Source organism: Lygodium microphyllum, chromosome 5 (assembly GCF_053477565.2).
Source record: "Lygodium microphyllum isolate KBCC chromosome 5, Lygodium_microphyllum_v1.1.10, whole genome shotgun sequence".
Taxonomy (NCBI): domain Eukaryota; kingdom Viridiplantae; phylum Streptophyta; class Polypodiopsida; order Schizaeales; family Lygodiaceae; genus Lygodium; species Lygodium microphyllum.
Window position 1 is genome coordinate 107914157 of NC_141139.1, and position 14274 is coordinate 107928430.

Sequence of the window (14274 nt, forward strand, 5' to 3'; positions counted from 1 at the left end):
TTCTTTGCACGGCTGGGGATAAAGCTTGCTTTAACTTCAGCCTATAACCCTGAAGGAAATGGAAAAAGTGAAAGAGGTCACCCATCTATTGTGAAGGCATTGGCAAAAGCATGTGGAGAGAAGGTAGAAGAGTGGCCATGATTGCTCTCGTATGCTTTGTGGGTCGACGGATAGAACAACTCATAGTGCTGTTACAGGATATATGCCTATAGAATTGATGTATGGTCAGTTGAATTGAGAGGATTTGTTGGCCTTATGGATAAGACAGTTGGAAAGAAAGTCAGAAGACATAGAGTCAACAATTGCAAAGTGAAGGGCAGCAAGGATACAAAACAAGAAACAGTTTGACAAAAGACATAGATTGAGACCAAGAACCATACAAGATGGGGATTGGGTATTGGTTTATGATAGCAGTTTAGACAACCAGCATAGTGCCATGCGTAAAGTTTCCAAAAGATGGTTTGGACTCTATGCGGTAAGACATGTGTTTGATAATGCTACTTATGCATTAAATGAACTGGATGGGACAGCCATCAAAATTTCGATAGCAGGAAAAATAATCAAATTATTCAAAAGGGGAGAATCTTCTGCCTATGCGTTGCCAGAATTGGAAAAAAATAGTGGTCATGATACATGGGCTAGCCATGAAGATATGGAAGATGAAGAAGCAAAGGATATGGTTGCAGAGGATGAGGAGGACTCAGAATTCGGTGACAACTAGGATTTTGGCACATATCAGAGGATGTGCAGGTTCAGAGGGGGTGGATGTCGTGATGTTATGAGGACACAGTGTGAAAAAGTATGGAATGCATCATCATCCGACTTCTTTATTAATCTAGAGAGTCAATGTGGTCTAATAATTTTAGCCTATTTTTGATAGTATTTATTATAAAAATCTAAAAAAGTTAGAAAAAGCTTCTAGATTAGGATGGCATGCAAAAAGCTAGTGGCTTTTTCAGTCAATTATGAGATTTTCACAAGAGGGACAGATTGACGAAATCGCGCGCATCGCGATCACTATAAATAGGCTGAAAACTACAGATTGAACTGAAAGAAGAAGAAGGAGTGATCTGGGAGATCCGTGATCAAGTGTCTTGGGGTTTTACCCCCCTTTTAGAGCCAACGGAGCCACCAGATTTGGGTTCCGAGCAGCAGAGAAGGAGCTGTAATTTTTATGCACGTTTTGTTCTACGAAGAAGCTCCAGGAGATCTAATGCCTGGAGATTGCTTCTGAGTAGTGCGAAGATTTCAGGTTCTTTCAATACATATTGATTCAATTCATTGTGCTTTGTCTTTTGTAATGTTTACCACTTGGGTATTCTCTATCTTCTCTTCTATCTCCTATCTCTACTTCCTTCTACTTCTGATCTCTGGTGGATTCGGCCTTTCAACAAAAACCCCTCCGACAGCGGGAAACCTGTATGGGCTAACCCTCTTGCCAACCTCTCTATCATATGAAGGGACACACATCCCTCGATAAAACAAGCCAATAGTAAGGTCCATGACCTAGCAATACACAATCATCTTGTTACCTATTTAAACTTTTATTTTAAAAAGTTACAAGTTTGTCTTCAACACACTTACCTCCTCTCGAGCATTAGGGTGTCTATATCCACCCTCACACACGAGAGCCCATGTGCAATGGAGCTTCAATCCAATGGATCAAGCTTCTCTAAGAACTTTCCAAAGTGTTGTGCTAGTCCCAAAGTCACCAAGAACCCCTCATCTGCCAAGAATCTATGGGCCAAGTCCATGACACCTTTGACAAGTGCACTAGAAAATGTATTTCATTCGGGAATCCCTTTCAAATGTAAAGATATATAAGACCATGCAATATCACATGAGTTTATAAACTAAACTAGTGCAAGCACATATACCTTTTTCCTGAAGGCTAACAACAAAAGATGTAGAAAAATCCACAAACAACAACTTAGCAACCTCATATGATGGGACACCATCACGTTGGAAAGAGTTGATGGTATTTCCCTCCATGAAGCACTAGATGTTAAAATTGAAAACATAATAACAAAGCATAATCAACCATTACAATAGATATGTATGTAGAGGATGGTGAAAAATATGCCCATCTAATGCAAAATTATCGATCGATGTCATATCTACCAATAGAGCATCTATGATGGTTTGGTATTGAAATCCTATCATCAAAATAAAGTTTACTTACAAATGTTGATGTTGGCTAAATGTTAAGCATAGAATGTAAAGCTAAAAACCTACATACCTGTCTTGCGTATAGCAGAACGTCTACAAGACTCTTGTATAGGCTCTGATGTGACTGAGTCATGAATGACATAGCTCGAGAAGATGTAGTATGTCTCAAAGATCCCTCAAAGCAACCCTTACTTTTTGCCATTTCTTTCCAAATGCTATGCATGTCAAAACAATCTTTTTTGCCTGTATTTGTAAAGAAAAATAGGAAATAAAGTAAATTATTAAATGTTTAATGTTTAAAATTTATATTATCTTTTAAAAAAAATAGAAAAAAATATACTTTTGAGATGACTCTAATAATCCAAAAAATGATACTTGATTCACCTTCTATTTCTTCATCCAATGAAAAAACTTCGTCTTTGTGTTAAGACCTTCGCTTTGCTGTACCAACCTCATTTGATTCCCTTATATTACCTAGGCAATGTACAACCAATAAAATAATACTTTAATAAATTGACTTGTCAAATGAAAACCCTAAACTCTATCATTCATGCAAATTGGCTTACCATTGCCATGCTTCAACGCATCATCTATCGCGGGGATATCCTTTCATTTTCTTATGGACTTTTTCTTCAGTGTAGTATCAACAATTGCATCACTAATGGTACCTAAGTAGTGTAAGTCAACAAAATACATTATTATATTCATGCAAATTAGAAAAAAGGCTACTTGGATCAAACTAAAACTTTGCACTCCATCCAATATACCCTTTGCCATGCTACCACCACAAGTCATCTTTATCCCCACAACATGAGGAGGGACCATGTCTATTGTATTGGACATTTCTGATTTGCAAAAACAACAAAGTTAAGAAAACACACAAGTCTAATATGTTATGATAACTTTCATTTTCAACAAATACATTTTTAGAAAGTACCACTTCCTTCATCCTCTTCTTTGTGTATAGAAATTACTCTATTTTGTTCCAGGAACCCTGCATATAAGGCAAGTATTACTAAAACAAATAGCTATGAGCAAGAGTTACCACATATTTACTATGTTTGACTCTCAAAGTACTTACTCTCTCTTAATTCAATCTCTTGCCATGGAATGTCATCCAATGGATAGTCTATCCACCATGGATAAACATGTATTTCCCATTCCGACAGACCCCTCTCAAGTAGTGCTTTTGAGAACATACAATTTTCACATCCCAAGTCCATCCACTCCTCCACTAGAGGAGGGAGGTTTTCTAGCACCTCACTTTCTTGTAGACTACGCAACTATCTTTTCCAAAAACATAAGAACAAACAACAAAAGCACTCCTAAGTTAGAATACATTTGTACATATGCTATTTAGAAAATATGATTTCTTTATATTAGAAATACCTGTACACCACCCTCTTTCTTGATTGTATGAGCTTTGGAACCTTCTCAGAGTCTCCAACATTCTTCATCTCACAAAAAAAGTTTGCAAATGCTTTTAAAATATGTAAACGTATTTGGCCTTTTAAAAAAACATCAAAGCCTCCTGGAATCTCAATGCCATCAACTTGTAAGCTCCTGATCAATAAGGAGCATTCTCCAATCATATAAAACCAATACACCTCTTGCTTCATGTAGCTGCAAAATCTCCTTACATCTGCAAAGTGTGACATAGTGGAGTCATTTGCCTTTGTGATAGTCATGAGAAGTAAAATCTCCCTTTCCCTAATATATTGGTTATTGAACAAAAAATATTTTCAATATTGTTGAACCAAATTAAGTGCAATTCCAAAAAATAAGAGAAAATTAGTCCATGGGGAAAACATACCTCTTCGTAACAATATTAGTACTACAAATGGCATACAATTTGTCCTTGGTAATAGCCATCATGTTCTTTTCATCCCAATTCAATGCAAACAAAACAGAAAAGAAATCCTCTCCATGCACAGGATTAGCTATTCCAAGGTACTTGTATCCTTTGTCTCTTAATTTATCTTGCTCTTTGTTTATGAATTGTTTTCTTTTTGCCTCATAATTTGCCTCTAGCAATGCAAGCTCCTTTAGGCGAGCCTCCTCTTTGAGTATGGCAAAGTTATAGTCATCCTAAATAAAAAACCAATACACTATTCTTAGTTATGGTTAAATTCAAGATACCACAATTTGTTATGCTGAAAACTAAAATACTATACCAAATTTTTAACCTTCCACACCAAAAGCGATAATAGCAAACATGTGTTCTTGTACCATGGATCATTGCCATGGTTACTTTTGCCTTCAATTTCATACTCTATTTCAGTCCATCGTCTTTGACAAGGGCTCATCCTTTCCAAAATGCTTTGTTTATTTGTGATGCCAAACTTTTGGAACATGAAAATTTCATGGCCTAGGTTGGGTTTTACATGTGCTCTTGTTACACTACAACATTGAAAATTGTATTTAAATTTTAACATTCACACATAAATTAAACCTATTCACATTCACATAACTAATAAATGAAACCTATTGGCATTTTTACACATTAAATGAAACCTATTGGTATAAATAAAATCTCTTGAAATTCACACATAAATAAAAACTATTGGCATTCACACATAAGGAGTTTAAGAAGATCAAGAGGAAAGCCTATGGGTTTTTCTTAAAAGATGGATACTTGTGGAAACATGCTAAGAAGAAACAAGGTATGCCATTGCGAGTTTTGGGTGATAGAGCTTCACAAGTAAATGTCATGCAAGAATTTCATAAAAACATATGGGTTTCCCAAAGAGCTATTTGGGGTACTTTTGTAAAGATCAAAGAAAGATATTGGTGGTAGGGCATGTATAAGGATATTGCTCACTTTGTGGAAACACGTACACCATGTCAAATGTATTCATATGTGAGACGTTAAGATGGATTACGGCCCACATATCCCTTGTCTTTTCATTTTAAGTGGGTGGTGGATTTAGTCATGATGCCTACAGGTATTTGAAAAATGAGATATCTCATACGTTCCTGTGAAGGCTTGACTAATCAAGTGGAAGAGAGAGTTCTACATACCAAGACAACAAATGGAGTGTATACTTTTCTTTTAGAAGAGAACTTTTGCTAGTATGGCTATATGGGATCGCAGTTTTCAGGTAGTAAATAGCACTGGGAATTGGGGAGAAAAAGAAGAAGTGATCTAGGAGAATTCTGTGTAGGTGTCCTAAAGTTTACCCAGAGCCAATAGAACTATCAGATTTGCGATTTGAGTAGCATAGAAGAAGCTAGTGTTTGGTGTGCATTTTTGGTCTACCAGGAAGCTCGAGGAGATCTAATGCTTGGAGATTACTTCAGAGTAGTCCTTCCAGGATAAGGATTTTGCTTATCTTCTTAGGTTCTATCAATACATAGTGCTTTGATTCATTAAGCTTTGTCTTTATTTTGTGTACCTCTTATTTATCCTTTTTCTTCTCTTCTATCTCCTATTCTCTACTTTCTTCTATTTGATGGATACGACCTTTCGACTAAAACCCCTATGACATGGTCAAAATGACCATTGATGCTCAACTCTCTTTTGGCTTCTCTATAAGGACCTTTCGAGGGATACTTTAAGCACTAGCAACAAAAATCACTTTAGTCCCAGTAGCTTCAACGAACCCCATCAACAAAAACATGTGCAAATAGCATGGATTTTCAACACTTGTCTTCTTCAACTTAGCTTGTTCTAGGTCATTTTTTAATGCTCTTGGTACCTTGGAGAACAACTTGGCACTTTCCCCTCATCATTGGTTTCCATCTATTGGTCATTTAGAGTGGTACAACCTCTATCATTGCTGTTAAGTTTAGAAAACTTGTTGTTTATAGGCTCGAGACAATTCGCATGTATGCTCTTATTGATACCTATTTGATATCAAAATCATTGGTGGATGTCATGAGGATGTATTGAGGTGTTTATTGGCTTCATTCTCAATTTATGTAGGGTTTTACTACCATACACTATTTGGATTATAAGCTTTTTAACTGGGAAGATTATGCCTATTGAGGTTTGATGCAATTTGGATATCCCACTTGAATGTATTGATATTTAACATTGCTTGGGCTTGAATATGATTACGAAATGCTTTGACACTTGGATTTAAGCTACAATTGATGTCTTGGAGCTTTGGCTATATGCTTCAATTGCTTCATTGATGATTGACATTACAGATTTGAAGACTTATTTAGGTTTTATACTCTTGAATGTATTGGTTGATGTCTATGGGTACTCATATGTATGTACTTGATGTACTGAGCCTTGCATTTTCTTTTACACTCTGAATATGATTCAATGGATGTGAATTTGAGATACTTGCATTTATTTGGATATGTTGCATTGGAGCTTTGGAAGTTCTATGCAATTGAGGTTGGTTACTGAGATAGTCGAACCCTTGCCTTATGCACATGCTCTCTTGGATATAGTTATATGTACTAGTGGGCTGATTTGATTTACATGCTTTGGACATTGACACTAACCTCTCTCAGTAGGATTCATTGGTGTATACATGCTTCTTGGTTATGTATTAAGCATCATTACTTTTTGCTTAGTTAGTTGTGTTTTTGACACATCTCTACACTTAATCTTGAGATCTCTTATATACATGATGTTTGTGCCTATGGGATGTATTGGCTAATGACTCTATTGAGTTTATGATAGACTTTTGTACTGGTTGTATGCCTATTTACTATTAGTTGCTCTTAAATATCTTGGTTGTTACTACCTGGATATTCCTAGTAATGGAAGGTTGGTATTTTTTGATAGTTTACCCATAGTGCCCTTGGCCACACTATTGCATTTATTAAAATAGTAATATAATTACAATTTTTAGTATTTCCTTAGAGAGATATGCAAGCTTTATGAGAAAAGTCATACACGAGAGATGTATTGGTTGAAATAGCTTATGGACCTTTGCATGAAGGAAGGGGCTAGCGTGTCTATGCATTTGAATGAATTTTATTTGATTGACTTTGCAAGGCATTGAGTTCAAGGATAACCTACTTACCTTATTTTTTCTAGTGACACTTCTTGAGTCATGGGACACTTTTTATATAACCATGTTTGCTAATGTGCCTAAGGATCACTTCAAACTCCAGGATGTTTGAAGGTGCTTTACATACAAAGGAGATAAACATAAAGAATGTGGATACAACCCATACTTCTCATGCATTGATTGCTAGAGGAAAACATGATGATAAGAGGGGTAATGATTGCCATGGTAGAGACTCATAGAAGTCTTAGTCTTACAATTAGTCTTGCAATAAGTCCCATTGACATATGATTTTTGATGGCGAGAAGTGCTTAAAAATAGCCAAAAATTATGAATATTAGGGGAAAAATAGACTTCGTCGAAGGCGACGGTGGCAATCAGGGCGATATTAAGTACCAAGTCCCTAAAGCGCTAGTGCTAATTTTCATGGAAAATCAAATGATGGCGGATGGCTGAGCTGGAGTTTTCCTAGATGCAAAACGATGTCAGGAATCCAACGCAATTCTCAGATCTCAATTCCGAGGTCATTTGATCCCCCATTTAATCCTCGCAAGATTCGGGGTTGTGAAGTGGCTACTGGATTTGGAAGTCGAGAAGACCGTGACAGTTTCGATGCCACGGAGCTAGCTGTCCAATCGGATTGCGAATCGGAGTCCGTTTGCACCCCCAAACAGATTGAAAACCCTTCCATAATAGTGTGAAAGTGGTTTTTTTTGAAGTTGACATTTTATAAATAAAATGAAATGAAACTCTAAATGAAGAAAGTATGCAAAAACATGTCATGATGCAGGGAGGGGCGTTTTTTGATTGACGATCCATTTTTTGGGGATGTATGTGCCTCTTGGATACTCAATCATGTAGAGAGAGAAGGAAAGATCCCTGATCCATGCAGAAAGGGCAATATTTTGATAGTAACCACATGCAATATGATGAAGGGAATGAAATTCTGATTTTTAGTCTTTCTCTCTTCTCCCTCTCTCTCCTACATAGAGGCAATTCGTGTGCAAGAAATCAAGAAGAAGAGGGGCTGAAGAATGCTTGTCCGGCTGTGATCGGATTGCTTCAAGATGAAGAGGAGACTGAGAAAAGAGATTCAGCACTGAGAATGGTTGCTAGTCGGTCTATGGGCTGCCCATAATAATTATTAAAAAACTCGCAACATGCAAGACATGCGGTATGCTCCAATTTTATGAAGAAATTTTCTTGTTTTTGTTGTTTCATGGTCCAAATGTTGTTCATATGCGATGAATTTTTGTTTGAACCTTGTTTGCATCATGGTTGAGGATTGTAACTACAGAAATGCACAACCCGTAATGATTTAGAGACGTTATTAATTCTTTAAAACCCGTAAAATGTCATTTTTAATAGAAATTAGTGGTTTTTTCGATTTTGAGTTGGAAAAAAGGGGTGGAAATGGAATAAAATCAGAGAAAATATTGAGTTTTAGTCAAAATAATAGGCCAATACAAATAAATTAGAAAATATCTATTTTCCATGAATAATAAATAGAAAAAATGGAAAAAAATAAAAAAAATTGGGATTTTCATGTTCAAAAAATATAGAAAAATAAGATTTATGTGCGTGAATATTTGGCGAGGTTAAAGCATGAGGTCAAGCCTCAGTTTGGCCTTGTCCTTTGTGTTATAGTATGTGTTTATTGCTTTTTACATACAAAAATGATACAAAACCACCATTTACACCTATGCACCGCAGCAACACCTAAACGGTGAGGGGAGGAGGAAGTTTGCGACGATCTAATTGCTGGAAAGATACAAATTCTAATTTCCCTCTTTGTGCATAGCATTTAGGGATCGTTCCATAATTAAATATAGGCGACTAGTAGCACAGAAGTTCCGGTGCTAGTCCCTAAAGCAGCGCAGCACGTAACACTTAGTTAAAATTCATGAAAGGGCTGTTTTTTGCACCTCACATGGATGTTTTTTTTAAATCATAAAATGATTGTGCACAATTGTCATACACCTTGCATCAAGCATGCCATGTGGTATCTCCTGGAATGCATTGCAATTGATTGAGAGGACAGGAAACCTAAGCTGTAGGTTTGGATGGGTGCTTTCGTTGGGGAAAGTTTTGTGAGGCAAATCAAAATCTCCTAGAACACTGAATTATGAAAGAGTGGAGTTTGTACAAATGTTATATGTGTTAGCGACGCATCTTGGGGCCAATCCCCGAGGTGTAGGAGAGTCGCAATGGAGTCGCAGCAATCAGTCGAGAGGTGCTTCCCTATGTGTGTATTACGAGGTTTTATGCCTATATGTTATGGGATCTCCCTCTAAGGAGAAGTGAAGATGAACGTTGGACTACATATTGGATACAAATGCAAAATCGTCATAAGTATTTAGTGTAAAGTGAGTTTTAGACGCTCCTGGCCCGCGAGGCCGTGTGGTGGGGTTGTCTGTCATATGCATGAGGTCCGGCTAGTGCCATAGCTAGTGCCGGCCCATTTTGGGTCCCATCACCCATGGTCATAAATTCTTTCTAACATGTAATTATTATAGGAAGGAGGGTCATATTCAATTGTAGTATCACAGGATGCATGATGATAAGTGCAAAGACAAAGGTAAGGGTAAAGTGTAGGAAACATCTAATGATATCCCTAGAAGTCTAGTGTAAAGATTGAAGAGATAAATGTAGTGCATCCCGAGTCAGATTAGAAGTACATCTTGGCAGCTTCCTCTCTTGACACTTCTCAATTGGCTAATGTTTCATCTATATATTCTTAGTGTCGATTGCTTGATTCGAGGGCTTCTTTTTGTGTTACCCTACATAGGGATTGGTTTCAGTCCTATCACATCACAATAGGTTTTGTGAGATTAGGAAGTGACTTGGCATTGGGGATGTATGGATGCGGTTTCATTTAGGCAAATCTTTTACTTTGCATAATGTACGCCATGTACTGGCTTTGACCAAAAGCCTTCTATATATTGGATACTTAGGTGATGCAAGCTATTATGTATCTGTTGGTAATTTTGCATGGAAGATTACATGTGAAAATCTTATTTTTATTTGAGGTGTTAAGGCTAACGGTCCCTATCCTTTATTTGTATGTGGATCCCTTGACCATGCTTTAGCTATGGTTGACGCACCATATATTCTCCATGGCATCATCGCCTTGGAAACATGTCCTTAAAGGAAATGAAAATACTTATTTGCAATATATTTTGCCTCTTAATTACAAATGTTTTGATTCTTGTCACCATTGTCTTTATGGCAAGTAGACATGTAGTTCTCATAAGAAGTCTGGCATTACACGTATGGATGAGCCTCTAGCTCTTGTACACTCTCATGTATGTGGTCCCATGTCCTATCATTCATTGGGTGTGCAAAGTACTTTGTTACATTCATTGATGATTACTCTGTTGAGATATTTGCAATCACACATAATGTAGCCTCTTTGTATGAGGAATTTTGGGCTTAGGACATGCAGGCAGAGTGAATCCCATATGCACAGAGAGGGAAAACTGCTACCCATCCAACAACTATAAAGCATTGTACTTGACTACCATTTTTTACACAGATATGATGAATACAATATCATGATGCTTTTCCATCTCAGTTAGTGTCTTGGTCATTGTTAGTCTCAACTCAAGATTGTGTTTATGAGTCCAAGCTTTCATCTTGAAACCTAATTCACTTGAGTAACAGTTGGTCAAGTCTTCAGTCTATGTCATCATGAACTTAATCTTCATCTTCCATCCACCATAGCCATGCTTTAGATCCGTGTCTTTTCACATGGTATCAGAGTTCAATCGAGCATGGCCCAACTCTCCTTTCACTCCTCTCAACTTCTCTTCATCTCAGCCTAGCTCAATTTGAGTGCATGACCCCCATTCCTCACTTGAATCTCATAGTCACCTTGTGGCAGCCATAGCCAGACTGTACCTACCTCCATTAGGGCTCTCAAATTTCCCTCTACAAGCCATATCTCCACAAGGTTCCTTCTAGGAATATCTTCATCGACTTCCTGCACTCCTCTTTGGCACTTCAATTAGTAACATTGCTGCTGCCTGGCTTCAACATTGCTGAAATTCATCTCATTGTTTAGAATTGTGCCTCTGACTGGTCGTACAGTTCGTGTTGTAGGTAGAGGCCACCATTTGACTTGCAATGATAGGGATTTTTAAGATCCATATCCAAGCTCCCTTCTTATGAAATATCTTGCCAAATGATGTACTCTGTGTGCTACTACGACTGAAAAACTAGTCGGCCTGTTCCTTAAACCCTAACTCCATAGCCATCTTCAACATCAAGCTCTTGAAATTTTTTAGTTTCTCTCTCTTGCCACTCAAATCATACGCCTACCACTCTGATCTAAGTCCTACTTAGTGCCAACAGAGATTTGAGCATTTAACCATCAGGGAGATTTGGAAGACCTTGAAGATTTGAAGTACTCATCTGAAGGACAAGCATCAAGAATAGTGAGATTTCATGCTATCACTACCTGTGTTTTTTAAACACACTACAAGTCAACTTGGTTGTTGGTCATCTTTAGTCAGTTGAAGAATTTTTGAAGCCATTCAAGATCAACTCCTTGCTAGCCATTTGGAGCTGATACCCTATCATGGGAATGCCAAATAAGAAGACTTTTATATGGCTACTTCCAATGAAGAGCAACATTACTCTTGTTGCTCATTTCAATTACATAGAAGATGTTTTTACTCTACCTACAAGAGGAAATGGAGCTGCTCACACTCAAGTGCAATGAATGATTCCATCTAAAGATTTTGAAGACACTCTAGCTATCTTGAATACCATGCAAAGCTTAGAGATCATGATACCTTTACTTGAGGGGGACATGAAGACTAATGCAAGCAAAGAAGACCAAGAAAAAGAGGATCATGAAGAAAAGGACCAAAAGAACAATGCAAGCAAAGCGGTGAAGAAGAAGAAGAAGATCAACCATGAAGACACTGAAGCTACAAGCAAAGTGAAGAAAAAGTACAAGATCAAGTTGGACTACATCGACAAGAAGAACTGCAATGAATTGAAGATCTATGTGAAAAGAAATGCTGAAAACTGCAAGGGCTTGATGGTCCTTGACCCAATTTTTTACTAGACTTTTTTAGCCTTGTATTGCCTAGCCCTAATGCTCCTGTCATAAGCTTGTAAACTCCTCATGTAGCCTTGTACTATATTCTCTATACACTTTGTGAGACCCCTATTACAGCCTCTGGATAACCATCATGTTTGTGGTACCCACACTTAGTCTTTTCTACGACAGCCTCTAGTGTTTTGCCATGTTTATGGTGTGCCCACACTTTGCAGGTGTTGCTCTCACTAAAGCCTCTACACACTTTGTACTTTTTGGTTGTGATTGAGGAGGGGTGTTGAGATATTTACAATCACAACTAGTGTAGCCTCTTTGTATGAGGCAGTTTGGGCTTAGGACATGTAGGCAGATTGAATTCCCTATGCACAGAGAGGGAAAACTGCTACCCATCCAACAACTATAAAGCATTGTACTTGACTACCAATTTTTACACATATATGATGAATACAATATCATGATGCTTTGCCATCTCAGTTAGTGTCTTGGTCATTATCAGTCTCAACTCAAGATTGTGTTTATGAGTCCAAGCTTTCATCTTGGAACCTAATTCACTTGAGTAACAATTGGTCAAGTCTTCAGTCTATGTCATCATGAGCTTAATATTCATCTTCCATCCGCCATAGCCATGCTCTAGATCCGCGTCTTTTCACATACTCACATAAGGACTCCGCCTATCCTATTAAGCAGAAATCAAATGTCTTATCTATCTTTCAGCATTGGCTTGTTCTCATTGAGAATCAGTTTGGGTATAGGCTAAAATACCTAAGGTTTGACAATGGGGGTGAGTATGTTTTGAAAGTATTTGAGTAATTTTGTGATGAGAGAGATATTAAGCATCAGTTGACCATCCCATACACCCCACCCCAGAATGGTATTGTAGAGTGCATGAATAGGACCATTTAAAAAAGAGTCTAAAGTATACATAGTCAAGTATGCTATTGCAATATTTTTGGAATGAGGCAGTTAGTACTATTGTGTATTTGATAAATAGATCCCCATACACTACCATTGATTGTCCAGTTATAGAGGAGATATGATTGGAAAATATCCCTCATATGTGCATCTTACAGACTTTAAATGTGAGGTTTTTTGCCATTCACCCAATGACAAACAAAATAAGTTGGATCCTAACCAAGTAAAATGCTTCTTTCTTGGTTATGGGGGTGTAACTGAGATGGGCTATCACCGATGAGATCCATAGGCTTAGAAGGTCATTTGCAATAGTAGCCATAATATTGTCTTCCATGAGAAGAAGATGCATAACCATCTTGAGCATGTAATTGAGGTACATAGGGTGATCTTTTAGGAGGAGGCTCCTATAATTATATAGCTAAATAGACAAACTAAAACTAATGCTCTAGTGGCCCTTGATCATGACATTGGATAGGATGTACAAGCCCCACAACTTGTTTTGAGATGATCTACTAGAGATAGATATCAACTTGACCAATTTGTACCCTCCATGGACTATGTTATGTGGTGATAGATTTTGGTGAGTCTCTTATATGAGGAGGCCATGTATAGAGTTAATAGTCACTCTTAGGAGAGAGCCGTGCAATTTGAATTTGATTTACTACAAAAAGACCATACATGGGATTTGATTCCTTTACCCATTGGGAAACATGTATCTACTACACACATAGTGACTACACACCTCTCGCACACCTATACACTAGAGGTGGGAGACACCCACCATTATTACTTTATTCTTTATTATTTCAATGACCATGGAATAAGGGAAGGCCGATCACACATTGTGGCTATTGTAGTTCCCACATCTTGTCTCTCTCTCATGGTTCTTACTCTCTTGCTCCATCCTCCATAGCTCACATCTCTCTTGCTTCTGCTTGCTTGTACTTCCACTCAATCCTTACCCTTCAAATTTAAAAGCACATCTAAGCACATTCCATGCTAACATCTTTATGTGGCTATAAGGACAAGTTTAATTATACAATTTAGATATTGTTTACATCCAATTTTAATGTGATTATATATCGATACTTAATAAAGATGGTGCCTATAGGTAAAAAGCATCAAGTTGTTGATTTTAGAATTAGGCTTGAGCCA